At 46.9% G+C, this 16,247-nt stretch overlaps 1 long non-coding RNA gene across 3 annotated transcripts in view; it reads right to left on the bottom strand.

Moving 5' to 3' along the window:
• The window catches only part of LOC135177527 (uncharacterized), a 70,788-nt gene that overhangs the window by 38,730 nt on the left and 15,811 nt on the right, over nucleotides 1–16,247 (bottom strand). For 2 of the 3 annotated variants that reach the window (XR_010303091.1, XR_010303088.1), the window contains exon 3: nucleotides 8,018–8,101. The exons of the other annotated variant lie outside the window; for it this stretch is intronic. This is a non-coding gene — a long non-coding RNA (uncharacterized LOC135177527). The remainder of the gene's footprint in view (nucleotides 1–8,017; nucleotides 8,102–16,247) is intronic. 3 annotated transcript variants of the gene reach the window in all.

The following is a 16,247-nucleotide window of genomic DNA, read 5'->3' on the forward strand; positions in this document are numbered from 1 at the left end:
CAATCTAACACTGTGGTCTCTACTTTCTGGCACTGCCTGTTTGGTACCTCTCAAGATACAGGTCTGGTTACGCTAAAAACATGTTTAGAACAGAGATGCAGGAGGAGAACAGTACAGATAAGCCTGACAAAAAAATGGATCTGATGCAACCAAGTTGTGGGGAATTTCAAGCCAAAAGCTGGGTTTGGTCTCTTCTTCCATGTAACCAGGGATAGGAAGATAGGAAATAGGTTAAAGTTGTGCCAGGGAAGGTTTAGGTTGGACATGAAGAAAAACTTCTTCACTAAGAGAGTGGTGAAGGGTTGGGACAGACTGCCCAGAGAGGTGGGGGAGGGACCATCCTTGGAAGCACTGAAGAAGCTGTAGCTGTGGTGCTTCAGGATACGGTTTAGTGGTCATGGCTGTTGGGTTCTGGTTGGACTCAATGATCTGAAAGGTCATTTCCACCCTCCGTGATTCTACGATCCAGTGCCTTTAAAGAGATCATGAAGAAGGGGCAATTACTAGAAAACTAGAAGCTGTTAATTGTCCCTTGCTGAATAATGCTGGCTAGGATTTGTTAAAGAGAAAAGGTATTTACAATTGCCTCACTTCCCATTAAAATATTTTTATTGATCTAAAAGGTTGAGTGAATTAAATCCCATTTTTAGTATTAGATTCAGTGAATTGCAAGTCCTTGAAAAATTGTGCTCTAGTGCTTCACTGTACATGTCCCTGCTGATCTGCTCTGGGCTGCACAGATTGACACATATGACTTCAAGGAGAGCACAAGAATGAACCAGAGGCTCTGGCAGGACAGGTCAAACATTCCCATGAGACTTCTTTTCCTTAACATTTCCAGGTACCAAAAGCTTAAGGATGGAAGCTAAGTTGAGCCTTTTCCTTTTTCTGTCATGTTCGTACATGCTACTTTTATTTGTGTTTGATTTTCCTTCCTTGAGGAACGCCACATTCCACATTACAAAGGTCCATACCTGGCCCACAACCTGGAGCAGAGCAGGCAGCCAGTTCGGGTGCTGCAGGAAATGCTCTGTCTCAGAGGTTCTGACTTGACAAACTGATTGCCTTCCCTAAGACCTTTACGGTACTGCTCTGGATATTGATCAGGGTTGATCACTCTGGTCAAGGCCAGCTGCAGAAGCTGACTAATTGCTTCTTCCTGCCTCTCTGTACAAGGACAAGACTTAGAACTAAGGTATAGCTTGCCAGCTGCTTTGTGTCCTATTGTGTTATTTTAGCTAGAGGAATGAGATTACTGCCCTCAAATCAGTTAATTCCAGGAGCATATGAGCTTTTGGAGAAAGGAAGTGTGAGGGAAAACATTAGTGCTGACCAGACCCTTATTAAAATCCATGGCTGAAATCTGTTCTAGCTAGAGAGGCTCTCTGCTGAAGTTGCCAAATGATACACAACTGAAAGACAGAGGCACTTTTAAATCTTAACTTTATGGGAGCAGGCTAAACAGAGCTCTTCTGGTTTCTTTTCAGATTTTCTGTATTAAAAAAAAAAGACAGCTGCACTGCATTTTGAATATTACACATAGGTGTTTTTATCTATGGACTGAATTCACTGCGATTTGAGGTGGCTGGCAAACCAGAACACTCCAAGTGAGATGACTGTTAAACCTCTATAAGTGCTCCACACCAATTCTGCACGCAGAAACAGTAACTTCTGATAGGAGGATAAAAGGATGGACAGGCTTGTGTCCAGCCTGAAGGTCTGTTTGCTCTGCCCAGCTGTAATAGCTGCTCTAAGAAAAGATTCTGCCTTTATCTGCAAACCTGGCTCTATTAGCATCCTTTGTTCAAGAAGCAGGCAGCACCATAATCACTGGCCCTCAGGACAGCCCCAGAGGACCCAAAAGAAAACAGTGTGTGCCCCATAGAAGCTGTATGGAACAGACTGAGCACTTCAGGGGCAGAAGAAGCCTCTTTCAGCAGCTGACGCTAAAGACAGCACAATTGGCTCTGGAAATTTTCCTTGCACACCAGAAGGTGGGAAAAGGCCCCAGCTACGTGTCAGGTTACACCCAGTAGTAATCAAAGAGTCCACTGGCAGCAGAGTGAAGCTTGAGCTTCACACCACCTGAGCTGTACTGATTTAAGATGTGTACAAAACTGCTCAAGGTGTCAGGCAGGACATGGGGATAGGAAAAGACTGGAAACAGAGGATCCAGTTTCAGTAGGAAGGGAACACATTCTGCAGGAGCCCAGCCCCAGCTTTGGACACAATGGCTTTCCCAGTCTGCCCTGCAAGGCAGTGCTCCTCCTGCTTACATCAAATGACTGCTAAGTGAGGGCCCAATGTGTGGTTAGCATCTTTGTATAAAAGCAGACTTCCAGGAAAAGAAGAAAAGAGAGTTTAGCAATGATTAGTGTTTCTTTTACCTGGTCTGAAAGTGCCAGAAGAAAACACATAAAGACATGTCAGAAGGAGCAGAGGTGTTTTACTGTGGATTCTAAGGATACAGAGATCTTACTGAAGACTCTGGTATCTGTTTCACACATCACATCTTCAAGATGTCTTCCAAGGAAACTACCAAAGAGGCTAAGTTCAAAGCCATTCCAATGCATTTGAAGGCCTAGATAAATATATTTGATCTGATGTAAGCATGATGTGTGCAAGGAATCTGCTCTGGAACATGGCCCACTGATAGTTCCCCATGGAAAGATTAACCCTATCCAGTTTGCCTCAGGGATAATGATGCATTTAGGGACTGAGAAAGCTCTGGAAGTGAAGCACTGAGAGATGGGTTCAGAACATACAATGCTGTTTTGACAGCAATGATGCCCAGGTTTAAAACAAGATTTTAAACCTAGAGACTTCTCCTTTGTGTGGAATGGCCTAAAAGAAGTCCAGCACAGAGTCATTGAGCTGCTGCAGGCAGTGGAACATCACCTGTGAGGACAGGTTGAGGGATCTGGGGCTTGGAGCAGAGGAGCCTGAGGGCTGCCCTCATCACTGCTGCTGCTAAAGATGTGCAGGGAAGCATCAGCAGGATGCAACCAGGATCTGCTCAGAGATGGCCAAGGACAGGACAAGGGACACTGGGGACAAGCTGGAGCAGAGGAGGTGCCATGGGAACAAGAGGGAAAACTTTTTCCCTGTGAGGTTGTTGGAGCCCTGGAGCAGGCTGGCCAGGGAGGTTGTGGAGTGTCTTTCTCTGGAGACATTCCAAACCCACCTGGATGTGTTCTTGTGTGACTTGCCCTGGGTGCTCCTGCTCTGGCAGGGGTGTTGGACTGTATGATCTGTGGACGTTCCTTCCAACCCATACCACTCTGTGATTCTGTGAGGACAAACACTAAGCAGCAGTACACAGGAGAGGGACATCTATGCCTAAAGCTTGGTGAAATTCCTGAGAGCCATGTGGCTAATCTGTGGTACAAGCAATAGACACTGCAAAAAACTGCCAGAGCTGAGGAGAGGCAGGGTTCCACTTTGTTGGCCATAAAAATGATATTCCTTGGCACTTGATTTAAGGGGAGTTGTTATTTCATTCCTATATATTTTACCCTGCTGAGAGATAAAGAGAAAACTTCAGCATCAGAGATAATAAGTCTCTTGGTGATCATCAATGTGATCTCTCCCAGCAGTTGCAGCTCTGTGAATGAAAACAGCTCCTTGTAATCAGTATGACTTCTGTTGAGAGTTGGTGTGGCGCATCTGCTAAGCTTGTGCTGATGGAAAATAAACCTTAGAATCATCTGCAAGCATTGGGAAACCATGGGAGATAAGAAGAGAGACTGAGGAACTGTTGAATTGGTTGTGACTGAATGACTCACCCCTTGGACTAAACATTTTTTTCCTGTTTTTTCCTATGTCCCTACCTCTGAAGAGGCTGATTTCCTGGTATTTCTGGGACACCAGAAGATGAAAACATCAGAAACCTGTTCTTATTACAACATGAGCTGTTTTTCATCTCCTTCTGAAAGCACAACCTGGAAAGAGCAGCTCCCTGCCCAAAGCAATATTTTCAGTCAGAGAAGTGAGCACAGAAAGAAGAGCTGTTGCTCAGGACAGATGAGGCACTAGGAACCAAAGTCTTTGCTGGCAGCATCCTCAAATCTTGGTTAAATGTGATGGGACAGAGTTACTTCCCTGATGGTGAAGTTGGGGTGAACACTCTGTAGACACTGAGGATTTGTTTACTGGACCTACATCAAACATTTTCACTTGCTTGAGGAGGTACTATCACAGTGCATAGGACTTCTGGAGTTCTCTCTTGAGGTTACAGTGTGTGTGACTACTCCACCAGTGCCTTTCAGAAGCTGCCTTCTGATTTTGTGTTGCTTGGACATATCTATTTCTAATCTTGCATAAGAGAAGATACCTTGAATCTAAAGCATGATTCATTTGTTTCTCCTGATCTGTGTCTTGAAGCACTGTGGAAATCACACATCAAGGACGTTCTCCTTGGTAGCCCAAACACACATTCTGTTCCAGCTACACAAGCAGCAACTGTGATCCCAGTGTTTCATGTGGTGGCTGTAGGCAAATGGGAACATTTAATGGCAACCATAGTGTACCTATTTCAAGTCACTTCTCTGAGTTTTCGAGCGAAATCCCAGCTACAAACTCTCTTAGTGTGTAATTTAGATGTATTTTCAGTGAAGACTGCTTTGGCTTGCAAGCAGAAACAACGTTGGTCTTCCTGTGCTACAAACTTACTTTGTTTGTGTTATGTTGCAAAACCTAAGAGAGAAACAAAATACATTTTCCCTGTTTAAACAGCAGATAGGAGTTAAATCCCTCAGAGAAGTCCAGATCCTGGTGGAATTAATGCTCTTGGGTTTAACAATATCTGGCATAAAACACAGCTCATGTCATTAACTGTCTGTTTGGCTCCTGTGCTAAATGACCATGTTGCATATGCCCAGTTATCCACTTGGAAAATAACAGCTACCAGCAATTGCTCTCCACTTTGCATCCCAAGCACAGCAACAACACAAAGCCTACTATCAAGCATGCTGAGGTTTCGACAGGATCATAGAACAGAATCACAGAATTCCTTGGGTTGGAGAATCCCTCTAAGATCATCAGCTCCAACTATCAACCCAGCACCACCATGGCCATTAAAACCACATTGCTGAGTGCCATGGCCACATCTTCCTTGAATCCATCCAGGGGTGGTGACTCCACCACCTCTCTGGGCAGCCTGTTCCAACAGCTCAACACTTTTTCAGTAGACAATTTTTTCCTAATCTCTAACCTAAACCTTTCCTGGCACAATTTCAGGTCATTTCTTCTTGTCCTATCACCTGACACCAGGGAGAAAAGACTAATCTCCTTCCAGGGAGCTGTAGAGAGCAATGAGTTCTTCCCTCAGCCTCCTCTTCTCCTCTACTATACTACACCTCAGAACTTTAAAAGCAAGCAGTAGGCCACCACACTTCATAAAGAAAAAAAGCAGCCATATGATTACCTTCTCTCATTACATTTCAGATCAGCTCCCTAAAGCTTTGTCTCAGCCCAGAGCAGCAGTGCCCTCTTGGTGTTCCCATCCTGCTGGTTAAAACTACTGCACTGGCTAGAGACAGCAGGGCACAGAGAGGAGAGGACATCCACCTGTGCTATCAGCTTGGTGTTCTGAAGGGACAAATGAAGGCAGAAACCTTTCCAGTCCTCAACACCCAGAGAAAACCACCTTGCTGGCAGGCCAACATCACTGAAACGTTCCAAGTTTAAATGAAGTACAGGGATGGCATTAGCAAGGCTGGCACCGACACAGCTGGATAAATTCCGTTCATCTTACATACAGAACTCTCTAACCTGCATATTTCCTTGGAAGGGAAAACACTGCTTTAATTCCTCTCTTACGTGACCATTTATTTACTCTTTTGCTTAAAGCATAAGGCTAAACACCCCCAAAAAATGGTTATAGAGACAGACTGAAATGCCTGACAGGCAGAGCAGAGCAAGTGTCAATTGTCTGAATGGAGAGCAACTATACAATACATTTGGGTGACTATTCATCCAAGGAATTTAATGGCAGTGCTGGAAGTAGACTAAAGGCACCAGGCGGACTCAAAGGTTCATCTTCACTCCTATCAAAAGAATCTGATCCACTGTCATAGCTTTGGCCTGGCACTAAAGAAGTACAAAAGCACAGAGCCTGCCCAGTGCCATCTTTGCAGTATCTGCTGCTGGGTTGGGCAGCTCCCGATCGGGGCTGGGAACTGGGGGTCTAACTGCCGATACGGCTGGAGCCGATGGCTCTGCGGCTCCGACAGCCGCCGGCATTTCTGCAGGCAGGAGGAGAAGAAACACACGACATGGCCAGCTCCGTGGTCACTCCGGGACCACACTGCTCGGCACCACGCAGGAGGTCTGCACAAGCATGGAATGCTTCGGGTGTGGAGGCACCGCATTAGCGCCCTCGTTCACCTTGCGCCGTGCAAGCTGCTGTCCAGCGCTACGCACTGCAGCCACCTTTCACCACGTCTGCGCTTCTGCAATGCAGAACGGTTTGTCTGGGGGACAGCACTTTTCCCGTGCTGCCCGCACTCTCCACCCTTACGCTGTGCTCACAGTTCTTTGTGCGAGAGCGCGACAGACTCCGGTTGTTCTCCCTTACTCCTTTCCCAAGGAAGAGGAGCCACAAAACAGAGCCACTCTCGCTGAATTGGGGAGGGAAATACAGAGAGGTTGTACTTAAAGATGTGCGATACACGAATCCTTACACGTGAGAATTCCTCCTAAAACCTTCCTCCCAGCCAAACCAAAAACCATCATCGAACCCCCAGTGCTCATTTTCTCCTCCCCCCACCATTGCCTCCCATTTAGGCCCAAGCAGGCCAGATTCACTGCGGCTGGTGGCCTCGAAGGCTACGGCCTACAGAGCCTATGCTTACGTAGGTAGTTACCAGATAAGCACTGGATCCCTCTGGGGAGTTGAAGAGGCAGGGAGAAGAGAGAGAGAATTGACTTTGCTGCTTCCTTTTAAAGTGTTTGCAGGATTGAGTAGCATAACTGCAATATCCAGGAGCGACCAGTTCATCCCCTGGGACGGATCTCAGTCTCTGTAGCTTTCTTGAGAGCTCTGGGACAACCTGGGACCCCTCAAACCATGACATCCAGAAAATCTGGGCCAACCACATTCTTATGGTAGAACTCCTGACTGCCTAAGGGATGAAAATCTCCCCCAGTTTCTGAACACAACCTCCAGGGAGCATCCTGACACCTGATCCAAAACAAAAGTCCGAAGCCAAAGGCTGCAAGCCTAAGCGCGGCAGGAGGAGGCAAGAAGAACATTGTGTCTGTTGCTCTCCAAGCCAGAGGGGTACTTTGTGAATACAGAATCACTTTGCCTAGATTAGCCTTCCAGCAGTGCACTGAGCCTCAGACCAGTTTGTTTTCAAAACCTAGCAACTAGATCTGAGAAGGACATTCACTGACAGCTCTATTATCCAAAATGCAGTCCTGCTTGTAGGGCTTTGTCCTGACCTGCTCTGCTGGGATATTGCTTTATATATATTTAGAGGAAAGAGTGATGCTGAGTCACACAACCCATTTCTCTTAGCACCCAAGTGTTCACTGAAAGTCTCTCATCCGCACCTCAGCGCATCTCCAGTGACCACTAGACTGTACCTCTTAACTTGTCACCATCTCATGAGGGGCAAGAAGGAGTGAACTGGAACATTGCTGGTGCAGACCAGCACCTGCTCTGAAAAGCTGAACTTTCCCTTCCATTAACTTATCTGGAGGAAGGGGGGATGCAGGAAGCATTCAGCACATCCCAACACTGAGCCCTAACTTCTCTTTAACCTTTTGATTCTCTCCTAGCAGGCTTTCAGGAGATGATGAAAACAAACTGAGAGACAGAGTCTCATAATCACTTAGAGTTACATGGAATTTCCTCTTGGACAACCACAAGGTTATAGGATCCAGTGACCTAGCTGTATTTATGGAATACAGGAAACCTTCACCTCCTTTCCTCTAGGCTTTAAAAATAAACAGCCCTACATAAAACACACAACTGCCTCACTGTGTCTCACATCATTTGAAGGCATCGTACCTAGCAGTGTCTGCAGCCAAACACCTCAGAGATGAGGAAGGCAGCCTCCTGTTTCCTTTGCTATACCTCCTCAGGCACTGTCACCTATAGAGCAGAGCACAGAAGACCTTTGTGTGAATCAAGGGCTGAATTGTGAGATTTCCAGCAATACACAGTGGCTGGTTGCTCATTCCACAGATTTGTTCAAAAGAAGACATTTACAAACCACCCAAAACTTTTCCATAACAAGCTCATGAATTTCATTTAGAAACAATTCTGATATAGGCCAGAAATTACCAGGCAGGACAAAGTATACAGCTTCGGGGGGAGGAAGGGAACAGCTTCTATACATCTTTTTCTGGGGGGGTAATGTTTCCAAGTAATTGTTTAGTCCAATTGTTTAAGTCCTATTCAGAGTATCCAGAAAAGAGGAGGTTAAGAGAGTAAATCAGACCTATTTTTATAATATTCTTGAATGGAAACTAAAAACTGACTCACTGCAAGATATGCAATCAAACCCAGCTGAATTTCAAACATTAAACACGAAGAATAGACTACTAGAAAGCAAGTTAAAGCCAGGTAATACCCCAAACTCACATCTGATTATCTGCCTCATGAATATTACAAACCTTTCATAGACAATATGGAAATGGCAAATATTAAAGCACATCTGCAAGTTCTTTAAATCATGGCACTAAATAGTTTGACAAAGCTGACTCCAATTCCACATCCTAAATATGCATGATTAAAGGAAGGAATTCCAGTTACACTTCTAGCATCACTTCTGCCTTGGTATCTTTGGAGAATGCCACTTACTATTAAATTCAGTGAATGCTTCCAAGACCAGTAAGCGTTAGGAAACAGGTGGCAACTACTCTGCACTTTAACAGCCTGCTAAACAGCTCCAACTCTGGTAACGCTAAATATTGTCCCCACACTGATCTCCACCTGCCTTGTTCAGGCAGAAGTACATTTGTACTCCTGAGAGAAATGTTGATACCTGCTATCGAGCAGCTCTGAAGAAAGAGACTTGGGGATGATGGTGGCTGAGAAGCTCCCCAGGAGCCAGCAGTGCCCTCAGGCAGTCCAGAAATCAGCTGTGTGCTGGGCTGCAGCCAGAACAGTGTGGGCAGCAGGGCAGGAGAGGGGATTCTGCCCCTTGGTTCTGCTCTGCTGAGACCTCACCTCCAATTCTGCTCAAGTCCTGCTGTCCTCAGCAGAAGAAGAAAACAGAGATGCTGGAGTGACTCAAGAGGAGGCCACAAAGCTGATCCAGGGGCTGGAGTACCTCTGCTGTGACAACAGGCTGAGGCAGCTGGGGGTATGCAGCCTGAAGAAGACTCCAAGGGGACCTTACAGCTGCCTGCTAGTAGCTGAAGGGATCCTGCAGGAAGGCTGCAGAGGGACTTTTCATCAGGGTGTCTAGAGAAGAACAAGGGAGAATGGTTGGAAGCTGAGGGAGAGCAGGGTTAGACTGGAGCTGAGGAAGAAGTTCTTCAGTCTGTTGGTGGTGAGACTCTGGAGCAGGCTGCCCAGGGAGGCTGTGGCTGCTTCCTGCCTGGGGGTGTTGAAAGCCAGGTTGGATGAGATCTTAAGCGGCTGAGTCTAGTTGAGAGGTGTCCCTACCCATGGTGGGGAGGTTGGAGGAGATGAGCTCTGAGGTCCCTTCCAACCTGAGCCATCCTGTGACTCTAAGATGGTATGGTAAGGACCTCACACTGCCTGGGCTGCAGTGTATCCTCAAGCTAACATCAAAACCACAGAAATTACTTTGTTTTGTTGTTTTCTTGATGTTTGAAGAAAACAATATCCTGATGGCTTAGGGACACAGAAGAAAACCACAGCCTAAATTCAGGCTATACTTCTAGCACCACCCTGACCACTCTATGGTTCTTTCAAAACCTGTAACTGACAGAAAGCCATATGATCTTGGCTGGGATTGAGCTTCCAAGAGGTAGTAGCTGGTTTTACGAGTGGGAGTGCTTTTACAAAACAAGAGTTTCTGACAGCCACTGAAAACTATGCTGCCTTTTCCTAAAATAAACACCAGCCCTTGGCATTCCCAAGCCAAAACAGTTAAAGCTGCAATACCACTCTGGCCATGAGGATGATGGATAGTGTGCCTGTAACCACCATGGGTATGGGGAGTCACAGCTACACTGCCTACTTATTTCCATAACAAGGCAGGAAGGTGGCAGCAGCAGGATTGCTTTACTGCTTTTCCTCGGAGGACTTTCCCTTTACCACTGTGCCCTAACGCCTGGCTGCCACCAGCTGATGGAGCTGTAAATTGTGGAGTTTAGATGTAGACTTGAAAGAGAAATCTGCCTAGAGTTTGAGTAGGGTAACTCCACTGTTCCATTCTGCCCCTTCCTATAGAGCTAAACATGTAACTTTTTTTTTTTTTTACTAAGCATTTTAACGAGAGAACACTTAGGAAGATCCTTTCCATATGCCAGAGACTTCACAGCAAACATTCATGTAAGAGGCATCAGCCCACATCACAAAAATCTCAAAGGCAAGGAGTGAGAAGTGTGAGAATTTACTCAGAGTTGAGAACATCCCTCTGCTGCTCAGAGTGGTCCTTGACTTCCCTTAGGTTCCCAGATGACCATGTTCCAGCAGCATTCTGCCCATTTCTACTGCTCCTTCTGCTCTCAACCCCATTCCCCAGGATTTTGTTTATAACAGTGCCCATCCTGTGACCACTGAGCAACCAAACACTGTAGCCTGAATTAGCTAAGAGAAAATAAAAAACAGTTCTCATTTGATGCCTCAGCATGATAAAGAGTGTCCAAAGTGCTGCTTAGAGTCAATCATGTCAGACAAGAACAGATTCTCTTGCAAGAGCCACGGTCCCCTGGCACAGTGGCCAATGCAACAGGGACAGTCTGGTATCTTCACCCAGAAAAGTGATCCTGCCCTTCTGCTCTGTTGAGGAGTCTCCTGGAGCACTGTGGCTACCTCTGGAGCCTTCAGCGCAGGAAGGACATGGACCTGATGGAGCATTGTCCAGAGGAGGGCCATGACAACGCTTAGGGGGCTGCAGCAGCTCTGCTACAAGGACAGGCTGAGGGAGCTGGGAGTGTTCAGCCTGGGGAAGAGAAGGCTCCAGGCAGACCTAACAGCAGCCTGCCAGTACCTGAAGGGGCTACAAGAAGGCTGCAGATGGACTGTTTGCAAAGGCCTACAGGGACAGGACAAAGGCAATGGTTGGAAATGAGAGCAGAGCAGACTGAAATTGGATGTGAGGAACAAGTTGTGCACCAGGAGGGTGCAGGAACACTGCAGCAGGCTGCCCAGGGAGGTGGCTGAGGCTCCATCCCTGGAGATACTCAACAACATTACGCTGATGAATGATCTAAGACACCAAATCTAGTTGGGATGTCCATGCTGACTGCAGGGAGGTTGGACTGGAAGTCCCTTCCAACCCAACCCGTTCTAGGATTCTCTGATTTTATTACAAATAGAAAGAACAGAGAAGGACAATGAACACTGGGCCCAGCTGCCAGGTGTGCTGCAGTGCACAGGCAGGTGCACCCCCACTTCCCACACTGCTTGCTGGCACAGTCCAGAACTTTTGCACCAGCAGTCTCTACATCCTAGAGCTGGATGCTGGCCTGTAAAAGAAGTTTTGTGTTCCTGTAAGAAGACCTGCAAGGCTGTGCAGTCACATGGCTAACCTTTCAGTGTGGGTCTAAAATATGTTCTGCTTTTTTTTCCTCTCAGCCACAGTTCCAGAGGTGTCCTTTCAGATTAATCTCTCTCCTACAGCCAGATGTGCAAATCTGCCTCTTAGCAAGAAAAAACCCTGCAGTGGGAGAAGGTTAAACACACCTCAGTTTTTAGTATCTTCTCCACTGTCTTGTTGGGGACACACACTTGTGGCTGGATTTGTGTATTTATTAAATCCCCACCCTCCCATTTCACTGAAATTCCCTCTTAACCAGAGTCTCTGGAAGAAATCCCTTCACTAGCTGGTTACCATCCAACCAAACTTCTTTGCAACACTTTGAGAACTTAGCGTCCTTCTCAAGCACACACAGAGTATCAAAGTACCAGTCACATCTCTCTCTCCCCCATTTTCTTCAAGGGAAGAGATAATCTAGCATTGTCTTCAGAGCTGCATGAGCAATGCTCACTAACACATTCATTTCCTGTATTAAATACCTCAGAGTCAATTAATATTTGTTTTCTTTAACAAAATCAAATTGAAAGACCAAAATTGTCACTGTCCACAGTCATCATTTAAAGTGTTAGTTCAGTAAACCTAGCATGCAGAGGGCCATAGTTATTGCTGCTATGTTTTAATATAGCTGCACTCAAGTCAGACTCACAGAATGCTACAGAGGCTCAGGTTGGAAGGGACCTCAGAGCTCATCTGCTCCGATCTCCCCACCATGGGCAGGAGGCAGCCACAGCCTTCCTGGGCGGCCAGCTCCAGAGTCTCACCACCCATGGACTGAAGAGCTTCTTCCTCAGCTCCAGTCTAACCCTGCTCTGCCTCAGCTTCAAACTATTCTCCCTTGTCCTGTCTCCATAGACACCCTGGTGAAAAGTCCCTCTGCGGCCTTCCTGCAGGATCCCTTCAGCTATTGGCAGGCAGCTCTGAGGTTCCCTTGGAGTCTTCTTCAGGCTGCACACCTCCAGCTCCCTCAGCCTGTCCTCACAGCAGAGCTGCTCCAGCCCTTGGATTACCTTTGTGTCCTCCTCTGGAGTGACTCCAGCAGCTGTGTGTCCTTCTGCTGGGGACAGCAGAACTGGAGGCAGTCTTCAAAGTAGGGTCTCAGCAGTCAAGGGGAACAATCTCCTCCCTTGCTCTGGTGCCCACACTCCCCTGGATGCAACCTAGAACTTACGTCCATCGGTGCCTACAATCTGTTGCTGCTGCAATGATTTTATCTCTCACTGAGAACAGACCAAAGACTGCATTCCCAAGCACTACAAGTGGAGTCCACTCAGCTTGTAATTCAAAGTACATAGCAGTACTGCTGCAGCCACTTTCCTTGGCAGATCAGTACCGAAACCTACATCCATTCTCTGCTTATAGAGAAAGAAGAGATAAAGCATCCTTCTTGATTCATTCTTTATACTCTCACAGGGGGCTTCAGGACAGTGTACAGGTAAAATCCCTCATTAATTGGAAAAAAAAAAAGGCAATTTAATTAGAGGTATTTTTGTTTTCATTTCTTTCTTTCATTATTTTTCACCTTTGTCTGCATAGTATTAAAGATGCAAAGCTGAGGGACATCAGCCTGAGCTATCTCAGGCATTACCCTTAACCACTGGAATGCAAAACTTCCCCAAAATGTACCCAACAAGACTCCATACTCATCAAACAGCACCAGGAAGAAGCAACTCCAGCATCTCCTGCTGCATAGAAGCACAATTTCAGACTTCATGTGCTCCACAGACCACTCAAAACACTCAGCAGGTCAGGCATAGGCAGTGTTGAACTGCTTTATGTGGCGATGATTTCTGTGACCACCACATTAGGGACACCTCACAGCCTAAGCAGGCAGTCCACCTGCTGAGAGCCCCCAGCATATGGAACAGGAGGAACCCACAGCTCAGGAACGAATGGAAGCAGGTGAGATATTTGTACAAACTCTTTTCCCACACAGAGCTGGCAGACCTGGGTCACTGCTGAGACCAGTGACTCATCTGCACCTCCAGTTTGCTGTGAAACATTACTGACTGGGAAGAGAGATGATGGATGGGAGCATCTGCACTGTGCTGGAAATATCCATCAGGAAGCCAGGACACAGGTGAGGAATTTGCTGGCTAGTGACTCCACATGGAAAAAGAAGGAAAGACCAAGGTCATACTCCTTTCCTTGGTAAAACAAATAAACAAATAAATCAGAATCACAGAACTTCAGAGGTTGGAAGGGACCTCCAGAGATCAAGTCCAACCTCCCTGCCAAGTCAGGTTTCTCTAGCATTAGGAAAAAGCAATTTTGTGATAGTTGTTGACCTCACATACCCAAGTTGCCTGCCCACATGGAGCCATGGGTGCCCAAAGACACCACATGGGAAGCCAGGGTCTCACTGAATTATAACTAGTCACACACTACCAGGGCACTGAAGCCCAGGCCCAGTTTAACTGGCACATGTTTCAATCTTGCCAGAACTTACAAGGCCCTGCTGCAACTGTAGGCACCCAAAAAGCTTTATTCGTGGTCAGGGAATTTATGCTCCTACAGTTTGAAGCAGCAGCTGCATGACAGCTTTGTGACTGAGAGGCACCTTACACTCACACATGGCCTTGGGACTCCAGGTCCTGATGGATCTTTCTATCTTTGAAATAATTTATTAACATCAGCATTGCCACCACAGTCCCTCTGGAACCACTCAATTACACATTCCAAGTAAATTTAATTACACTAAAGCCCCTTTATTTCTAAAAAGTAGTAACTGAGTTCTTGGGTAACTGACTGAAGCAGACCCTGAAGGTGATCACTCTTGCAGCCAGTAAGACCATGTTCCAGTGCACACGCTAAGAGCAGACAAACTTTACATGGGAAGAGATCCCCTCCTTAGCTCAGTGATAGGGAAGGCAGCCTCAGGGCCTTGCTGTAAGCAGCGAGGTGTGAATTTGCTATTCAGCACAGCAACACTGACCTATTTATGCAGCTTCTGTGCAGAATCAGTAGTAAAATTAGAGAGGATTTTTTTCTTTAGCATACAGTAGTCACTCTTTATGGCTCTGCATTCTGAACTAAAATATTTCCTTCAGCCTTTATTTGAGTAATGCTTTCTTCAGGTGAGCTCTGGCAAGTGCCAGAAAAACTTATAAATCTGGCAAGCTAGGAAGTAGAGAAAGGAGCAGGAAATGACCTCAGCTTGGCATGAGGTACAATGTCACTTTCTTTAAATAAAATGCATCCTCTGTCCTCAGGAACCCTTTGCAGGCTCATTCCACATGTCACTGCACCCTGCCAGGCACACAGACGGCCGTGGACAGCCTGGTACCTGGGGTTACAGAGTGCTGATGTTCATAGGCACTGCTCCACATACCTTCCTGAGTGCACGGCTGGCTGGCACCTATCCATCAGTTCAGAACTGCTTTCTTACTTGCTAAGGCAAAACTCTGTTGGATCCAACACAGGCTGCTCAACGGAGGTAAATGCAGCTGGTGGCTGGTCCCAGGTGGTGTTCCTCAGGGCTCAGCATTAGGACCCCTAGAGCACACCATTAGTAAACTGGCAGAAGACACTAAGTTAGGTGGGACTGTTGATCTGCTTGAGGGTAAGGAGGCTCTACAGGGAGACTTAGATTGGATCAGTGGGCTGAGGTCAGTGGGATGGGTGTCAACAAGGCCAAGTACTTGTGCCACAACAAGCCCATGCAACACTCCTTGGGGAAGTGTGGCTGGGAAGCTGTCCTGCAGAAAGGGACCTGGGGATTCTAATGGACAAGTGGCTAAAGATGAGTCAGCAGCGTGCCCAGAGGGCAGAGAAAGCCAAAGGCATCCTGGGCTGGATCAGCAGTGGTATGGCCAGCAGGAGCAGGACAGGGATTGTCCCCCTGTACCTGGCATTGGTAAAACCACTCCACTGGAGTGCTGGGGTCAGTTTTGGGCTCCTCAGTACAAGAAGAACATTGAGGGGCTGGAGGGGAAGAGCAATGGAGCTGGTGAGGGCCCAGAGAGTGAGTCTGGTGGAGAGCAGCTGAGGGAAGTGGGACTGTCCAGTGTGAGGAAGGGGAGGCTGAGGGGAGACCTCATCACCCTCTGCAGCTACCTGAAAGGACAACAGAGAGGTTGGTGCTGGTCTCTTCTTGCAGGTCAGTAATGACAGAACAAGTAGGAACAGCCTCCAGCTGCAGCAGAGGAAGTTTAGGCCGGACATTGGGAGGAACTTCTTCAGTGCAAGAGTGGTCAGGCATTGGAACAGGCTGCCTAGGAAGGTGGTGGAGTCCCCATCCCTGAAGGTGTTTAAAGGTCTTTTAGATGTGGTGCTTAGCAGTGTGTTTATAATGGTTAGCTTGGCAGAGTACAGTTCATGGTTGGACCTGATGATCTCAAGGGTCCTTTCCAGCCTGGATGACTCTCTGATTCTCTGGAAACAACCAACAGTGGAATGTGCCTCACTAACAAGACTGTAGGTAAGTCCAGAGGATGCCAGGCACTTGTCACCACAGCTGGAATTCAGCTGGCACTGTCAGCATGTTACCTACTGCTTGGTTTATTTTCCCCTCAGCCAAGAGGAAACACATGGCAACGTTCCAGAAGGAATGTAGTCTCACAG

This window comes from Pogoniulus pusillus, chromosome 1 (assembly GCF_015220805.1).
Source record: "Pogoniulus pusillus isolate bPogPus1 chromosome 1, bPogPus1.pri, whole genome shotgun sequence".
NCBI classification, from domain to species: domain Eukaryota; kingdom Metazoa; phylum Chordata; class Aves; order Piciformes; family Lybiidae; genus Pogoniulus; species Pogoniulus pusillus.